Consider the following 16,197-nt stretch of genomic DNA (forward strand, 5'->3'; position numbering starts at 1 on the left):
GGGGAGGGGAAATGACGAAGCTGTTGAAAACCACATCGATTTCCCCTCCCCCCACATTATCCCAGTCCCAAGCCTCCAACATGGAACTGCCCTCCGGACGCATCCATCACTGCCCCCTCTGACCTATCACCTTCTCCCTCACCTTCATCCACCTATCACTTTCCCTCTGTACACATGACCCTACTCATCCATTTTCTATTCCTGCAGTTGGACTGATGGAGCTGCAATGCATCCAAGCTTCACTTGTCAGGAATCATCTTTCCCATCTCAGGTGGTGAAGATGTTTACCTTTGCAGGGTGTGGCAGTGAGATCCCTTCAGGGCTTCATTACGATGTTTGTGTTGCTGCGCCCCCATAGCTCTCCACGTTGTCTCACGGCTACTGCGCTGTGAACTCGTTTTGGGGTTTGGCTGTCATTTCCATCATTGTTCCCTTCTTTTCCAGCTAGAGTATTGTGTGGAATTTTGGAATCCACCTTACAGGAGAGATGTGACAGCACTGGAGAGGGTGCAGAGGAGATTTGCCTGGATCGGAGAGTCTCAGTGGGGAAGAGAGATTGGAATGACTGGGGTTGCTTTCCTTAGAGCAGAGGAGATTGAGAGGGGACGTGATTGAGATGTATAAAATTATGAAGGGGATAGAGAAGGTAGACAGGAAGAAACCTTTCCCCTTGATGGAGACATCAACAACCAGGGGAAGTAAATTTAAAATAAGGGACAGCAGGTTGAGAGGAGATGTGAGGAAAACATTATCACCCAGAGGATGATGGGAATCTGGAACTGACTGCCTGTCATGGCGGACGAGATTTAAAAACCTCAGAACTCTGCGGAAGTATTTAGATGTACTCATGTGAGAGTCGGTACGTTTTGGCGCCGCCCTTTTGGTGCCAATCATTTGGCCTCGCCGTTTTGGCTCGAGCCTCTTGCAGTGTTCTTTGATATATCTGGTCAGGACCAGGAGATTTATCCATCTTCATACATTCTAATGCGTCCAACAACTCTTCGACTGTGATATGGACTGTCCCCATGATATCACCACTAACTTCCTAAAGTTCCCAAGTCTTCATGTCTTTCTCCATGGTAAACACAGAGGAGAAATATATTCATTGAGAACCTCGCCCATCTCCTGCAGTTCTACATCTACATCTCCACTTGGGACTTTGAGGGGCCCAAGTTTCTCTCCAGTTTTTCTTTTTCCTTTAATATACTTAAAATACCTCTTTGGATTCACCCTAATCTTCTCAGCCAAGGCTCCTTCATGCCCCCTTTCCACCCTCCTGATTTCCTTCTTCAGTAAACTCCTGCATCCCGTATATATCTCCAGGGATTCCCTCGATCCCAGCTGCCTGTACCTGAACCATGCCTCTTCTTTTCTCGTTAAAGCCTCAATATCGCTGTCATCCAGGGTCCCCTATTCCTGCCAACCGTGCCCTTCATCCTCACAGGAACGTATAGACCTTGAACTCTAGATATCTCACTTTTAAAAGCCTCCCACTTGTCAGAGGTCTCTTTTCCTGCAACCAAACTACTCCAATCAACTCCTGAAAGCTCCTGTCTAATTCCATCAAAATGTGCCTTGCCCCAGTTTAGAACTTGAACCTGTGGACCAGTTTTGTCCCTCTCCATAACTATTTTAAAATTAATAGAACTATGGCCACTGGCCCTAAAGTGCTCCCCCACTGTCGCCTGACCTGCCCTATTTCCCAAGAGTAGGTTGAGTTTTGCCCCTTCCCATGCACTGCTTGAGGAAACGTTCCTGAACACACTTAACAAATTCCACCCCATCTAAACCCTTAACGCTCTGGTTTCTTCCTGTCTACCTTGTCTATGCCTCTCATAATTTTATGCATCTCAATCATGTCCCCTCTCAATCTCCTCTACTCTAAGGAAAACAACCCCAGTCTGTCCAATCTCTCTTCATCACTGAAACTTTCCAGTCTGTATTAGCAAAATTAAAAATCCCCTACTATGACAACCCTGTTGCTCCTGCAAGTCTCCCCAGTCTCTCTCAAAATCATGAGGGGCATAGAAATGGTAAATAGACAAAGTCTTTTCCCTGGGGTGGGGGAGCCCAGAACTAGAGGGCATAGGTTTAGGGTGAGAGGGGAAAGATGTAAAAGAGACTTAAGGGGTAACTTTTTTATGCGGAGGGTGGTACGTGTATGGAATGAGGTCCAGAGGATGTGGTTGAGGCTGGTACAATTGCAACATTTAAGCGGCATTTGGATGGGTATATGAATAGGAAGGGTTTGGAGGGATATGGGCCGGGTGCTGGCAGGTGGGACTAGATTGGGCCCTGGCTGATATTTTTGCATCATCTTTAACCATGGGTGAGGTCTTGGAAGACTGGAGGGTAGTGAATGTTGTGCCTTTATTCAAGAATAGCTGCAAAGAAAAACTGGGAACTCTCGATCAGTCAGCTGTGGTGGGTAAGTTACTTGAGAAGATTCTGAGAGATAAGATATACATGCATTTGGAAAGACAGGGTTTGACTAGGAGTAGTCAGCATGGCTTTGTGAGTGGGAGATTATGCCTCACAAATTTCTTCGAATTCTTTGATGAACTGACCAGGAAGGTTGACGAGGGCCGGGCAATAGACGTAGTCTATATGGATTTCAGTAAGGCCTTTGAGAAGGTTCCTAATGGTAGGCTGCTCTGGAAGGTTAGATCGCATGGAGTCCAGGGGGAGCTGGCAAATTGGATACACAGTTGGGCTTGAGGGTAGGAAGCAGAGGGTAATAGTGGAAGGATGCTTGTCAGACTGGAGGCCTGAGACTAGTGGTGTACCTCTGGGGTCAGTGTTGGGCCCATTGCTGTTTGTTATCGATATCAATGATTTGGATGAGATTGTACAAGGCATGATTAACAAGTTTGCCGATGACAATAAAATGGGCGGTATCGTGGATGGTGAGGAAGGTTGTCAGAAATTGTAGCAGGACCTTGATCAGCTGGGGAAGTGGGCTGAGAAATGGCAAATGGAGTTTAATATTGATAAGTGTGAGGTCTTGCATTTTGGAAAGTCGATTCAAAGTAGGATTTCATGGTGAATGGTAGGGCCTGAAGGAGTGTAGTGGAACAGAGGGACCTTGGAGTTCAGGTACACGATTCTCTGAAAGTGGAATCACAGGTAGACAGGGCAGTGATGAAGGCTTTTGGCACACTGGCCTCCATCAGTCAGGGCACTGAGTACAGAAGTTGGGAAGTAATGTTGTAGTTATACAGGATGTTGGTGAGGCCGCACTTGGAGTATTGTGTTCAGTTTTGGTCACCTTGTAATAGGAAGAATGTTAAAGGGGTGGCATGGTGGCTCAGTGGTTAGCACTGCTGCCCCACAGTGCCAAGGTACCAAGTTCAATTCTGGCCTTGGGTGGAGTGTGCACATTCTTCCTGGGTCTGCGTGGGTTTCCTCTGGGTGCTCTGGTTTCCTCCCACAGTCCAAAGATGTGTAGGTTAGGTGAATTGACCGTGCTAAGTTGGCCATAGTTGTTAGGTGCATTTGTCAGAGGAGGGTGGGTTACTCTTTGGAGGGTCCATGTGGACTTGTTGGGCCAAAGGGCCTGTTTCCACACTGTAGCGAATCTAACCTTATGAAATGAGAAAGAGTGCAGAAGAAATTTACAAGGATATTGCCTGGACTCAGTGGTCTGAGTTACAGGGAGATGTTGGTAAAAACAAGGACTGCAGATGCTGGAAACCAGATTCTAGATTAGAGTGGTGCTGGAAAAGCCGTGGTCGCCACCACTTCCGCCCCCATCAGTGCCACTCACCTGCATTCTGCTGACATGCCCCCCACAGATCCCACTGTCACCATCCTCGCCCCCCAGAACCCTGAGGGGAACACCACCCCTGCTCATGACTCTACCCCCATTCCCCCCACCACCACACCCACTCCAGTTACAGGTTCCGCCCCCACTCCCAGCTCTACACCCACACCAGATCGCAGCTCTCAGCCCTGCCAAGTTTTCACCATCCCCGCAGACCTCCCCCTCACTGAGGACGAACGATCAGTCCTCAGCAAAGGACTCACCTTCATCCTCCTCCGTCCACGCATCAATGAACTTAATACACGCCGTGACGTCGAACACTTCTTCTGCCGCCTCCGCCTCCGAGCTTACTTTCACAATCAGGACTCCTGCCCACCTTCCGAGGACCCCTTCGCCCACCTCCAACACACTGCATCCACCTGGACACCCCGTACTGGCCTATTACCTGCCCTCGACCTCTTTGTCTCCAACTGCCGCCGGGACATTAATCGCCTCAACCTGTCTACCCCCCTCCCCCACTCCAACCTCTCACCCTCATAACGCGCAGCCCTCCAATCCCTCTGCTCCAATCCCGACCTCACCATCAAGCCAGCAGATAAAGGGGGCGCAGTGGTAGTCTGGCGCACTGACCTCTACACCGCTGAAGCCAAACGTCAACTCGAGGACACCTCTTCCTACTGCCCCCTCGACCATGACCCCACCCCCCATCACCAAACCATCATCTCCCAGACCATACAGAACCTCATCACCTCAGGAGATCTCCCACCCACAGCTTCCAACCTCATAGTCCGGGAACCCCACACTGCCCGGTTCTACCTCCTTCCCAAGATCCACAAGCGTGACCACCCTGGCCCACCCATTGTCTCAGCCTGCTCCTGCCCCACTGAACTCATCTCTACCTACCTCGACACTCCTATCCCCCCAGTCCAGAAACTCCCCGCATACGTTCGAGACACCACCCACGCCCTCCACCTCCTCCAAGACTTCCGTTTCCCCAGCCCCCAACGCCTCATCTTCACCATGGATATCCAATCCCCATACACCTCTATCCGCCATGACCAGGTCCTCCAAGCCCTCCGTTTCTTCCTCTCCCTACGTCCCCAACAGTACCCTTCCACCGAGACTCTCATTCGTTTGGCTGAACTGGTCCTCACCCTTAACAATTTCTCCTTCAAATCCTCCCACTTCCTCCAGTCCAAAGGGGTAGCCATGGGCACACGTATGGGCCCCAGTTATGCCTGTCTCTTTGTTGGCTATGTAGAGCAGTTGATCTTCCGTAGTTACACCGGCACCACTCCCCACCTCTTCCTCCGCTACATTGATGACTGCATTGGCGCCAGCTCGTGCTCCCGTGAGGAGGTTGAGCAATTCATCAACTTCACCAACACATTCCACCCTGACCTTAAATTTACCTGGACCATTTCTGACACCTCCCTCCCCTTCCTGGACCTCTCCATCTCCATTAATGACGACCGACTTGATACCGACATTTTTTACAAACCCACCGACTCCCACAGCTACCTGGATTACACCTCTTCCCACCCTACCTCCTGCAAAAATGCCATCCCGTATTCCCAATTCCTCCGCCTCCGCCGTATCTGTCCCAGCAGGATCAGATTAGATTTAGATTACATTACAGTGTGGAAACAGGTCCTTCCGCCCAACAAGTCCACACCGACCCGCCGAAGCACAACCCACCCATACCCCTACATTTACCCTTACCTAACACTACGGGCGATTTAGCGTGGCCAATTCACCTGACCTGCACATCTTTGGACTGTGGGAGGAAACCGGAGCACCCGGAGGAAACCCACGCAGACACGGGGAGAATGTGCAAACTCCACACAGTCAGTCGCCTGAGGCGGGAATTGAACCCGGGTCTCTGGCGCTGTGAGGCAGCAGCGCTAACCACTGTGCCACCGTGCCGCCCACCATAGAACACACCATATGGCCTCCTTCTTCAGAGACCGCAATTTCCCTCCCACATGGTTAAAGATGCCCTCCAACGCATCTCGTCCACATCCCGCACCTCCGCCCTCAGACCTCCAACTGTAACAAGGACAGAACCCCCCTGGTGCTCACCTTCCACCCTACCAACCTTCGCATAAACCAAATCATCTGACAACATTTCCGCCACCTCCAAAAGGACCCCACCACCAGGGATATATTTCCCTCCCCACCCCTTTCCGCCTTCCACAAAGACCGTTCCCTCTGTGACTACCTGGTCAAGTCCACGACCCCCCAACAACCCACCCTCCCGTCCTGGCACCTTCCCCTGCCACCACATGAACTGTAAAACCTGCACCCACACCTTCTCCCTCACCTCCATCTAAGGCCCCAAAGGAGCCTTCCACATCCATCAAAGTTTTACCTGCACATCCACCAATGTAATTTATTGTATCCGTTGCTCCCAATGCGGTCTCCTCTACATTGGGGAGTCTGGACGCCTCCTAGCAGAGCGCTTTAGGGAACATCTCCGGCACACCCGCACCAATCAACCAAACTGCCCCGTGGCCCAACATTTCAACTCCCCCTCCCACTCTGCCGAGGATATGGAGGTCCTGGGCCGCCTCCACCGCCGCTCCCTCACCACCAGACGCCTGGAGGAAGAACACCTCATCTTCTGCCTCGGAACACTTCAACCCCAGGGCATCAATGTGGACTTCAACAGTTTCCTCATTTCCCCTTCCCCCACCTCAGCCTAGTTCCAAACTTCCAGCTCAGCACTGTCCCCATGACCTGTTCTGCCTGCCTATCTTCATTTCCACCTATCCACTCCACACTCCCCTCTGACCTATCATCTCCATCCCCACCCCCATTCACCCACTGTACTCTTTGCTACCTTCCCCCACCCTCCTCCCTGGCCAATCACCTCCATCCCCTCCCCCACTCAACTATTGTACTCAATGCTCCTTTCTCCCCAGCCCCACCCCCCTCTCACTTATCTCTCCACCCTGCAGGCACCCTGCCTCTATTCCTGATGAAGGGCTTTTGCCCGAAACGTTGATTTTCCTGCTCCTCGGATGCTGCCTGACCTGCTGTGCTTTTCCAGCACCACTCTAATCTAGAATACAGGGAGAGGTTGGACAAGCTAGGAATTTTTTCTTCAGAGTCTAGGAGACTAAAGGGAACGTTATAGAGGTGCTTAAGATGATGAGAGGTATGGATAGGGTGAATGCATTCAATCTTTCTCCCAGATTTGGGGAATCGAGCATGAGAGGGGATCAGTTTAAGGTCAGAGGGAACCTGAGGGGCAACGTTTTTACACACAGGGTGGTACGCATATGGAATGAGCTGCCAGCAGAAGTGGTTGAGGCAGGTACATTAACAATATTTAAAAGGCATTTGGACAAACACATGGATAGGAAAGGGTTAGCAGGACATGGGGCAAGTGCAGGGAAATGGGGTCAGTGTGGACAGACATTTTGTTCGGCGTGGACCAGTTTGGGAGAAAGGGCCTGTCTCCGTGCTGTAGGACTCAATGACTCTATGACTCTGTGATTCTTCCACCTTCAGGCTGACCTTGAGACTGATTTGGGCTTACTTTCTCACTCACTCACTGAGATGGTATTCTCCTGGTAAACATCTTAAGCCTGTGAACACTTCTTTGTAAATGTCAAGGATGTGTTCCACGGTCGCCACTGCCAGGACATGTAACAAATCTCTTTCAGTACATCAAGGGTCAAATTCATCCACCTAACTGTTCTAATTTCATTTTCCAGGACTTGGCCCATAGCCTTGTATGTTTTAGCTTCATAAGTTGACATCTAAATACTTCTTTAATGTTCTGATGGTTTCAGCCTCTACTACCCTGATAAGGAGTGAATTCCAACACCCTCTCGGTGAAACCAGCTTTTCCTCATGTCCCGTCTAAATGTCCTGCCCCTTACCTTAAATCTACATCCCAAGTGAATGATCCATCTATCAAGAGCAAGGTTTCTTCCTGCATACACTATATATGCCCCTCATAATTTCATACATTTCAATCATGTCCCCTGTCAATCTACTCTACTCTAAGGAGAACAACCCTATTCTATCCAATCTCCATTCAAAACTGAAACCCTCCAGCTCAGGCAACATCTTGGTAAATCCCGTCTGCACCCTCTCTGGTGTTATCCTATCCCTTGTTGGAAAGTGTTGGAAAGTGATTCAGATTGTTGCAGTGAGAGCAATGTATTCACCACTGCCTTCTTTTTCGTATGATGCCTTATGCAGTATTTAAATTCTGTGACTGATTATATTAGATTAGATTAGATTACTTACAGTGTGGAAACAGGCCCTTCGGCCCAACAAGTCCACACTGACCCTCCGACTGATCTGACCTTTCTGCCTGGAATATCCATCAGAACAGTACGAGGTCTGACTGGTCCTGCCAACAATAAGTTGAAATTATTGGTTCACAATCCCAGCATTTCTCCACATGTCAACTGGTGTCTTGAGTGTATGTTGTCCGCTGTCAGTAGATGTGATGTCAGTGTAGAATCACTAATGCCTAATGCAATCACAGCTCTAACTAAGTCATCTTCCAGTTGTCCAGATTACTGCAAGCTGAGTTAGTATTGTACCGTATTAATCAATGGACTCTTTGAAATTTGGTCCTTAATGTTGGATATGTTCCATTCTTCCAGGCTTGCTCGTGCCAGAACCAGTTCTCAGTTATTGACCTGGTTTATGTACCACTCACAGTTGGGATTTAAAGAGTGCCCTCAAATCTTTTAAAATCTATGCCACGTGTTTGTTATGTTCTTCAGACACAAAAGGCTTTTTCCAGCAACTATAATACTGCAATAGCTTCTAACTGTTCTGGTCGATCATCAAATCCATTGCCATTTCATAGTTTGAGCACCTGGCATGGAACCAAATCTTGTCTTCCTTGGTAAGTGAACACGAGTTGGTCAGAGAAAAGCAATATTCCTGACTGATTTTTCATTATTTTTCTTTTATCAACTTTGGTTTGATCTATGAATGAGGAATTGTGAGCTGAAGATAACTTGAGGGCTTTTGGAAACCTCAGGAAGGACATACTGGCACTAGTGAGTGTCCAGCAGAATGGATGATCCCTGGAATGGTAGGCATAACATACGATGAACGGCTGAGGAGCCTGGTATTGTATTCATGAGAGTTTAGAAGGTTGAGGGGCGATCTAATGGAAACTTAGAAGATAACGCATGGCTTAGAAAGGGTGGACGCTGGGAAGTTGTTTCTGTTAGGCAGGAAGATAGGACCCGTGCGCACAGCCTGAGAATTAGAGGGTGTCAATTTTAAACTAAAAATGAGGAGACATTTCTTCAGCCAGAGAGTGGTGGGCCTGTGGAATTCATTACCATGGAGAGCAGTGACGTTAAATGTCTTCAAGGCAGAGATTGATAAATTCTTGATCTCGCAGGGAATTAAGGGATACAGGGAGAGTGTGGGTAAGTGGAGTTGGAATGCTCATCAGCCATGATTAAATGGCGGAGTGGACTGAATGGGCTGAATGGCCTTACTTCCACTCCTATGTCTTATGGTCTAATGGAAACAAATTGTGGGAAAAGGAAACAAGTAGACCGAAAAAACAAAAGTTTGTTTAAAAGGTCAGGTCTGGAGGTGAATTGCAGGCTGATTTTTGATTGAAAGGAATCCTGCAGAGTAACCTTGAGAAGAGCATTCTGTTTAAACATTTCCAGAAAAAACAACCAAGTCTGCCTGTTAAACAATGCATCATGAAAACCACTTAAGTAATCTGGCCAGTTTTGTTATTTTCTTTTATCTATCCCTTAACTGTGTTTGTTCGTCTGAGTCGAAAAGTGTGGTGCTGGAAAAGCACAGCAGGTCAGGCAGCATCGGAATGGGCCCTTCACCAGGAAGGTGGGGGTGGTGGGGGAAGGGGGCTGACAGGTAAAGCGGGGGATGGGGGTGGGGCTGGGGAGAAGGTCGCTGGGAAGGCGATAGGTCAACGCAGATGGGAGGTAATTGTGATAGGTCAGTGGGGAAGGTGGAGCAGTTAGGTGGGAAGGAAGGTTGACAGGTGGGACGGTTCAAGAGGGCAGTGCCAAGTTGGATATGGGATGTGGTGGGGGGACAGGGGAATTTGGAAACTGGTGAAGTTGATGCTGATGCCATGGTGTTGAAGGGCCCAAAGGCTCAAGGTGAGGTGTTCTTCCTCCAGTTGGTGGGTGGCTTTGACTGGGCCGAGGAGGAGACCCAGGACTTGAATGTCCTTGGTGGAGTGGGAGGGGGAGTTGAAGTGGCCAGTCACGGGGCAGTGGATTTGTTTGGTGGTTGTGTCCCAGAGATGTTTTCTGAAACGCTCATGAGTTGGCGTCCTGTCTCCCCGATGTAGAGGAGGCCACATCAAGAGCAACAGACACAGGAGAGGAGGCAAATGGATGTGTAGGAAAATCTCTGTCGGATGTGAAAAGATCCTTTGGGTCCTTGGATAGAGGTGACCAGGGAGGTGTGGGCGGTGGCAAGGGAAGGTGCCAGGTGTGGATGGTGAGTAGGTGGGGGGGCGCAGACCTAACAAAGGAGTCACAGAGGGAATGGTGTCTGCGGAATGCATATAGAGGTGAAGAGGGAAATATATCCTTGGTGGTGAGATCTGACTGTAGGTGGTGCAAATGGTGGAGGATAACGTGCTCTATCTGGAGATTGGTGGGGTGAAAGGTTCTACCTTTGTTGCTTTGGGAGGGGTGAGTTTCAAAGGCAGAAATGCGGGAAGTGGAGAAGATGCACTGGAGGCCATTGTTGGAGGGGAAATTGCAGTCCATCACTATTTTAAAACTAATAGAATAATGGTCACTGGCCCCAAAGTGCTCCCCCACTGACTCCTCAGTCACCTGCCCTGCCTTATTTCCCAAGAGTAGGTTGAGTTTTGCACCTTCTCTAGTAGGTACATCCACGTACTGAATCAGAAAATTGTCTTGTACACACTTAAGAAATTCCTCTCCATCTAAACCTTTAACACTACGGCAGTCCCAGTCGATGTTTGGAAAGTTAAAATCCCCTACCATAACCACCCTGTTATTCTTACTGATAGCTGAGATCTCCTTACAAGTTTGTTTCTCTATTTCCCTCTGACTATTAGGGGGTCTATAATACAATCCTAATAAGGTGATCATCCCTTTCTTATTTCTCAGTTCCACCCAAATAACTTCCCTGGATGTATTTCCGGGAATATCCTCCCTCAGTACAGCTGTAATGCTATCTCTTATCAAAAATGCCACTCCCCCTCCTCTCTTGCCTCCCTTTCTATCCTTCCTTAAGCATTTGTATCCTGGAACATTAAGCTGCCAGTCCTGCCCATCCCTGAACCATGTTTCTGTAACTGCTATGATATCCCAGTCCCATGTTCCGAACCATGCCCTGAGTCCATCTGCCTTCCCTGTTAGGCCCCTTGCATTGAAATAAATGCAGTTTAATTTATTAGTCCTACCTTGTCCCTGCCTGCCCTGACTGTTTGACTCTCTCCTTTTCCCGACTGGTCCAGTCTCAGATTGATCTCTTCCCTCACTATCCCCCTGGATCCCAAACCCACCTTACTAGTTTAAATCTTCCTTAGCAGTTCTAGCAAATTTCCCTGCCAGTATATTAGTCCCCTTCCAATTTAGGTGCAATCCGTCCTTCTTGTACAGGTCACTTCTACCCCAAAAGAGATTCCAATGACCCAAAAATGTGAATCCTTCTCCCATACACCAGCTCCTCAGCCATGCATTCATCTGCTCTATCCTCCTATTCCTGCCCTCACTAGCTCATAACACCGGGAGTAATTCAGATATTACTACTCTTGAGGACCTCGTTTAAATTCCTGCCTAACTCTCTGTAATCTCCCTTCAGAATCTCAACCTCCCTTCCTATATCGTTGGTTTCAAATGTGCACAATGACCTCTTGCTGGCCCCTCTCCCCCGTGAGAACATTCTGCACCCTCTCTGAGACATCCTTGATCCCAGCACCAGGGAAGCAACACACCATTCTGCTTCTTGCAAGCCAAGTCAGCAGGGACAACATTGGTGACCCTGACCTCACCACATCCCGCAAGAGGAGCATGTAACTGTCCTAGCTTCCATCCCCTCTGCTCTAAATTACCAAGAAAGAGTTGGGGAGTTATGGCAGGTCTCCATTATGAGGGTGTCTACCCTCAGCTGGTTTAACGTGTAATTTGCCATCATGCAGCTGACATCTTAACAACTTCATAGGGTCTTCTTCAGTGAAATATTGAGAATAGGAAAATTTCTCCCATTGTCAGATGCAGCATCTTGTACTAACAAAATACAATTCCCTATGGAATGAATTGGGACATGGAAACATTTAGGTTATGCTCATCATAAATGTGCTGTGCCAGTCTGATCCCACTCCAATACATAGATCTGGAGGTTTCACTGTTTCAGGTGAATATCCAAGTGTTTTTTCAATGTGATGAGGGTTTCTGCCTCTCCCATCTTTTCAGACAGTGAGTCCCACATCCCATCAGCCTCTGGGTGAAAACAATTACCCTCAATTCCCCTCGAACCCTGCCCCCAATTCATTTCAATCTCTCCTCATGGTTACTGCCCTCTCTGCTGATGGAAATCAGTCCTCCCTACCCACTCGATCCAGGCCCCTCATCATTTTACACACCTTGATCAAATCTCCCCTCAATCTCCTGTGTTCCAAAAAAAATGGTCCCAGCCAAACCAATCATTTTTCAAAGCTAAAGCATCCCTTTCCTGACAAAATGGCGGCACGGTGGCACAGTGGTTAGCACTGCTGCCTCACAGCGCCAGAGACCCGGGTTCAATTCCCGCCTCAGGCGACTGACTGTGTGGAGTTTGCTCATTCTCCCCGTGTCTGCGTGGGTTTCCTCCGGGTGCTCCAGTTTCCTCCCACAGTCCAAAGATGTGCAAGTTAGGTGAATTGGTCATGCTAAATTGCCCATAGTGTTAGGTAAGGGGTAAATGTAGGGGTATAGGTGGGTTGCACTTCGGCGGGTCGGTGTGGACTTGTTGGGCCGAAGGACCTGTTTCCACACTGTAAAGTAATCCAAAATCCTCTTAAATCTTTGTGTTCTGCTTGCGATTGGTTGCCAGGGTCTTTTCATGCTTTCTCGTTGTTTTCCTCATCTCCCGTTTAATTTCATCTCTGAACTTTATCCTCCTATCGGCCACTTGCAACAAGGTTGAGCTCTGAACATGGAACACCCCAACTTCCCCATTTCACCTTACCCTCCTTTCTTTGCTCATTGGTATCTTGGGCAGATGTCTAGATTCAGGAGTCCCACCCTTATTCTTTGTGGCTATATTTTCTTCTGGAACTCTCTTGCTCTTGAGTATCAGTTAATCTTGGGCAGTTAATTCTTCTGCAGAGTCAAACTTAGAGTGGAACTTTGCAGAACGTTGCTCACAGACTTCCCTCATCACATTACGATGGATAGTTATTTCTCAACTTGGCCACAATCTACTTCAGGATCACGTTATTGTTAGTGGGATCTTCAAAGTGGAAGTCTTCATGATGATCAATTTTGTTCCAGTTTATATGTCCAAGGTCTAAACACTTCACTCTCTCAGAGTTCTAGCTAGGATCAGCTTCTCCTGTTTCATGGAAAATAAGAGTAGGAATAGGCCATCCAATCCTTCAAGCCTGCTCCACCATTCAATGTTATCATGGCTGATTGTCCAACTCAATATTTGAAGACATCCAACATTTTGGCCTCGAACACTTTATGTGGCAGTGAATTCCATAGGTTCACCACTCTCTGGGTGAAGACATTTCTCCTCATCTCAGTCCTAAAATGGCCTAATCTCTGTATCCTTAGGCTGTAACCCCCTGGTTCTGGATTCCCCAGTCATTGGGAGCAATGACTGTGTTTACCCTGTTAGAATTTAATTGGTTTCTGTAAGGTACCCCCCTCATGCGCCTAAACTCCAATGAACCTGTTCAGTCCATCTTCCTACATTAGTCCTGTCATCTCAAGGATCAGACTCCAATGAACCAATCAACTCCATCTTCCTACATCAGTCCTGTCATCCAAAGAGTCAGACTCCAATGAACCAGTCCAGTCCATTTTCCTATACGAGTCCCTGTCATCCCAAGAATCAGACTGGTAAACCTTTGCTGACCTCCCTCCATTAGCAGAACATTCTTCCTCAAGTAAGGAGACCAAGACTGCACACATTACTCAAATGTGTGGCGATTGTGAGACTGGCCTGTGCACAAATTGGCCCCTGTCTTCAACCCCATTACAACGTGCTTACAAGCATACTCCACTGGCTGTAACATACTTCATGATGTTGTTGAAACAAAGATAGCAGGAAGAAGGAGGCAGTAACTTTGGGTAACATCTAACATGACTAAGGATAGGATAGCTGGTCATGTCATTTCGAAACGACATGACCAGCTATCCTTAGTAGCCACACACTCAGATGACAAGCAACATGAGTTCGCCTGGGACAACACTACCATTATAGGACAAGCCAAACCGAGAACAGCCAGGGAATCCCTAGAGGCATGGCACTCATCCACAGATTCAATCAATAAGCACATCGACCTGGACCCAATATACCGGCCACTGCAGCGGACAGCTGGAACTGACAACCGGAAGCGGCAGGGACAAATCACTATAAATGCCGGAGGAAACATCACAGAAGCGCTTCACAGGAGGCTCCCAAACACTGAGGATGTCACCTAGACAGGGGATGAAACGTCTGCAACACAAGTTTATTAAGTCTCCCATCTTTTAGAATGAACATGTTGGTTTCAGTTCTTTCAGATGTAAATCGCAAAACTTTTTAAAAAAGTTATATTCACAAGTTGAACTTTAACAATTGGTGTCATGTCGGCCCAGATAATGTACTGAAGGTGTCAGCTTCCCTCTGTGAGACTGTTTGTGCCACAATGGTCAGACTGATTCTAATCTAAAAAACGGATTTACAGAATCTTACATGGATTCATGCAGTTTTTGAGCAAAGTAAAATGTAATTCTGCAAGTTCAAATTCACCCCACAAACCTATATGCGTATGTGTGCGTGCGTGCGCATGTGTGTGCATGTGTGTGCATGTGTGTGTGTGTGGGGTAGAGGGGCGGTGTTACTGTCATAGTTACCGCTGGAGAAGTGCCATCTCAAATGATCCAGTAAATAGCAGCCGGTAAGAGAGAACAAAGGATGTAAATGGAACTCACTCTAATGTAAATAGAGTTAAAAATCACAAAACACTAGGTTGTAGTCCAACAGGTTTAATTGGAAGTACAAAGCTAGTGTGTTTCCAATTAAACCTGTTGGACTACAACCTGGTGTTGTGTGATTTTTAACTTTGTACGCCCCAGTCCAACACCGGCATCTCCAAATTGTGTAAATAGACAGCAACATTTCACTTTTAATGAATCTGAGCGGCCTGGTGTAGTTGCTGAAGATTATTTACATGAGGGCACTTTATGACTTCCCTTGTGGGAGAATCTGGGACAGAGGGCAATCTGTCAGAGGAAGGCTTATATATTACTACCAAGATGAGAGGGAATTTATTCTCTCAAAAAGGAGTGAATCTGTGGAATTCTTTACCGCAGAGGGCTGTCGTTAAGTGCAATCAAAGCTGATAGAGATTTTTATTCACTAAGTGTTATAGAAATGAAGCAGGAAAGTGGAGTTGAGGATTATCAGATCAGCCATCGTCTCATTGCATAGCAGAGCAGATTTGAATGGCCTACCTGTTCTCCTATATCTGATTATCTTCTGAGTACACTTGGTTGTATTCTTTCTGGTGCTGCTTTCATGTGTGAGCTGGGCCTCAATGGGGAGCAATGTCCCCTTGGACTCACAATGCTGTGGCTCCATGTATTACTCCAGTGACATGATCACATCATCCTGGCTGACAGTGCATGCAGTACCAAGGGAGTGCAGCACTGTCGGAGGGTCAGTACCGAGGGAGTGCAGCACTGTCGGAGGGTCAGTACTGAGGGAGTGCTGCACTGTCGGAGGGTCAGTACTGAGGGAGTGCTGCACTGTCAGAGGGTCAGTACTGAGGGAGTGCTGCACTGTCAGAGGGTCAGTACTGAGGGAGTGCTGCACTGTCAGAGGGTCAGTACTGAGGGAGTGCAGCACTGTCGGAGGGTCAGTACTGAGGGAACGCTGCACTGTCAGAGGGTCAGAACTGAGGGAGCGCTGCACTGTCAGAGGGTCAGAACTGAGGGAGCGCTGCACTGTCAGAGGGTCTGCACTGAGGGAGTGCTGCACTGTCAGAGGTTCAGTACTGAGAGATTGCCACACTATTGAAAGGTTAGCAATGAGGTTGTGCCACACTGTCAGAGGGGTTTCAGACGACATACAGTACTGAGGGAGTGCTGCACTGTCACGGGTCAGTACTGATGGAAAGCTGCATTGTCAGAGGGTCAGTACTGTGGGAATACTGCACTGTCAAACGGCCAGTACAGAGGGAGTGCAGTACTGACGAGTGCTGCACGTCATGGGTCAGTGTTGAGGGAATG

Source organism: Chiloscyllium plagiosum, unplaced genomic scaffold, assembly GCF_037043375.1.
Source record: "Chiloscyllium plagiosum isolate Xiang-an unplaced genomic scaffold, Cpla_swu_hap1 HiC_scaffold_9, whole genome shotgun sequence".
Classification (NCBI taxonomy): Eukaryota; Metazoa; Chordata; class Chondrichthyes; order Orectolobiformes; family Hemiscylliidae; genus Chiloscyllium; species Chiloscyllium plagiosum.